Here is a 2895-nt window from a genome sequence, read left to right as displayed (position 1 = left end):
ATAATATATGGAAAAAATTATTAATTAAATATTATTTTTATTCATTTTATTAATTGTAAAAGAAAAAATTAGGAAAAAAATATTGTGTTAATTTCAATTCTACTAAAAGAAATGTTAATTGAGCATTTTGAACATTAAAAAAAATCATAAAGTGTTATGTTTGCTTCACTTGCATTTTGATTTTATCAAATATATTTAAATATTTTGAGAAAAATTTTTTAGATTATAATTAATTAATAATATGATAAATTATTTGTGAAATTTTTAAAATAGATTGATAAGTTTTTCCTATATTTGATTAAACTTTAATGTTGATTTTCTCATTTTAAACATTTCCGTAAGTTGAGCATTCCAATTATAAAACGACGATATATTAAATTTCATTCATTAGGAAGATCTGTATTCAATAGAAATGTTATATTAGAATATTTTTATAAAACAAAACGCCTCAGTACTTATCTCTCACATGAACATGGTTGTAAGCCTATTTTGCTTCAATTCAGTAAAAATTAAATTTAACTGTTCTAAATCCATTGCAAAAAAAATAAAAATTTTGTAAGCGTAGGATCTTTTCTCTATCTTTTTACAAGTCTAATCTTTATGTGCCCACGTGACAGCACAGGTAACTGCAGCCTGACCAAAAATTAGTGGATGAATATTTTTTTTCATCCAGTTTGATGGCCGTGAGAATAATCTAGCGAAGCACTATTGTTTATAACAACATGAAAGGGCGATTCGCTTAACGAATGACGAGTGTCTTTCTATATGACAGGTTACGAGCTAATCAATCCTACGATTTTAGCTATAGACAGTATTAAACGAAGCTTAAACATTCTTTGCTATTTATGGGTTAGATAAAGGCTTAGATGTATCCCAAAATATATTTAGCTTTTACTATATTTGGTGTGTGCGTTGGAATATCAGCATCTATTGTGTTTGCATTTTTTTTTCAAAATTATGGGACTTCTTTATATGCTTTATATTCAGGTAATATATTGTCCACATATGAAAAATAACCCCTAATTAGCTTTTTATGCACTTATATGCATGGATCTTATAATAATTCAAGCAAAAAAAAAAGAGATAACATGGCATAATTTTATATTATATTCAAAATATTTAGGAATTGTGGGAATGTTTTTTGCTTTAATCTCTGTAGTTATCTTCATTATTTTTGGAATTCATTATAAACAAAGTATTATATATTTTTTAAATAATCATAATATATATTTTAGCAATTATGTTTATCAAAGGAGAAAATTTTTTTTCCATGGCATTATGGTCAGTGATTATATTTAAATGGGCATATCTGTGCAATAAGTGGTCACAAAACTTGTTACAAACTATTTAAATATGTTGAATGTATGTTATTCAAATCAAATAATATTTTTGAATAAATGCATAACCTTTTTGTATTATATATAATTTGACTGATTGAAAGTTAACCTTGTATTATTTATTAACTTAAGATATCTTTTTATTTATGATATTCAAATTATATTAGATGTATATAATATCAATTATATCGAGAATGAATGATTGTTTAGTTTAATAAAGTGCACCAAAAACCATTTTATATTATTACTTGAAGTAAATGTCATGGTGCCCCAGGTAAAACCCTGTTTAATGAAAATAAATATATCTTCTAATTGATATATTAGTGATATTAAATTGAAAATAAAAGAAATATATAAAGTTAATTAAAGTAAAATTGTAAAAGGTAATTTAAAAAAAGTTACATATTGATTAATACACTGTTGAAAAGGATAATTCAATTAAGAAAATATTATTATAAAGAAAAGAATAATTTTAATAAAACTTAAAATGGAAACAAAAGTTGATTTTTAAACAATATGTGCACTTAATAAATTACCTAATTTTGATGAAATTAAAATTATTAATTAAAGAAAAGAATAATTTTATTAAAACTTAAAATGGAAACAAAAGTTGATTTTTAAACAATATATGCACTTAATAAATTACCTAATTTCGATGAAATTATAAAAAAAAATAATAAATATTATAATTTACTTTATTTATTTATTTTATTTTTTTTATGTATAAGTTAGTTTATTAAAAATATCATGTAAACTATTTGTAAATTAAAATCTATATAAAAAACTGTATAATAAAAAAAAAAAATTAGTATAGTAAATTGTATCGTGGATGGCAATGCAGTTAGATATGCGCTGTCTGAGATAGAAGCCTTCCTACGAGTCACCAATGATGGTGCAGATTTTTTTACCAAGGGATTTGAAGAAGGTTAGGGCATGATTGCCAAAAAAAATCGGTTGTGTCGGATACGATTGGTATGAGATTGCAATTGGTTAGGGAAGTGTATTTATTAATTTTAGAGTTTTCAGCTCATATGAATGAGTTGTTATTAAAGGAGGGAGCAAATCGGTCAATGCAAGTATAGTCACATGCTAATGGAATTCCAATACTCCATGGTATTAATGTCAGCCCATCTGACCGTATATTATTCTCGGTTGAGAGGCCACAGGGTTGCTGGAATTTGAGCTGAGCGTAGAGCACAGAGAATGGTGCCGTTAACTGCACTGTGTCGAGAATGTCTACCTTTAGAGAATCGACAATGAAGAGGATGATGTCCAAAACAATCAACGGGTTGAGAACATAATGTACATGTGGAGTTGGCCAGTATTTTACAACCAAGACGGAGACCTATTGTTATGCGTAATATTTCGTTTGTTAAGAGAAGTCCTAAGTTTGAGCTGGGCAAAGTTTCTAACCATTCATAGCCCGATAGGGAAGGCAAAAGTTGTGGAACTTGCAATTGTGGGAGAGAGAGATGATCAACTGTAATGGGAGATAATAAATGTGAAAGGATTGATGGGGATCCCTTAGAAGCAGCACTCAATATTAGATATTCAACAG

The 2895-nt window shown here is 26.7% G+C and overlaps 1 long non-coding RNA gene across 2 annotated transcripts; it reads left to right on the top strand.

The window, feature by feature from the left end:
* Positions 1-649: 649 nt before the first annotated feature.
* Positions 650-1556, top strand: LOC135929984 (uncharacterized). 2 transcript variants are annotated; one of them, XR_010572691.1, is made up of 4 exons: positions 650-811; positions 855-987; positions 1028-1195; positions 1236-1556. It is a non-coding gene; the product is annotated as an uncharacterized LOC135929984 (long non-coding RNA). The 2 variants fall into 2 exon arrangements; XR_010572690.1 differs by having other exon boundaries at positions 650-987.
* The last annotated feature ends 1339 nt before the right edge of the window (positions 1557-2895 follow it).

Source organism: Gordionus sp. m RMFG-2023, chromosome 5, assembly GCF_954871325.1.
Source record: "Gordionus sp. m RMFG-2023 chromosome 5, tfGorSpeb1-WG-v2, whole genome shotgun sequence".
Lineage (NCBI taxonomy): Eukaryota > Metazoa > Nematomorpha > Gordioida > Chordodea > Parachordodidae > Gordionus > Gordionus sp. m RMFG-2023.
This window is presented reverse-complemented; position numbering and strand designations above follow the sequence as displayed.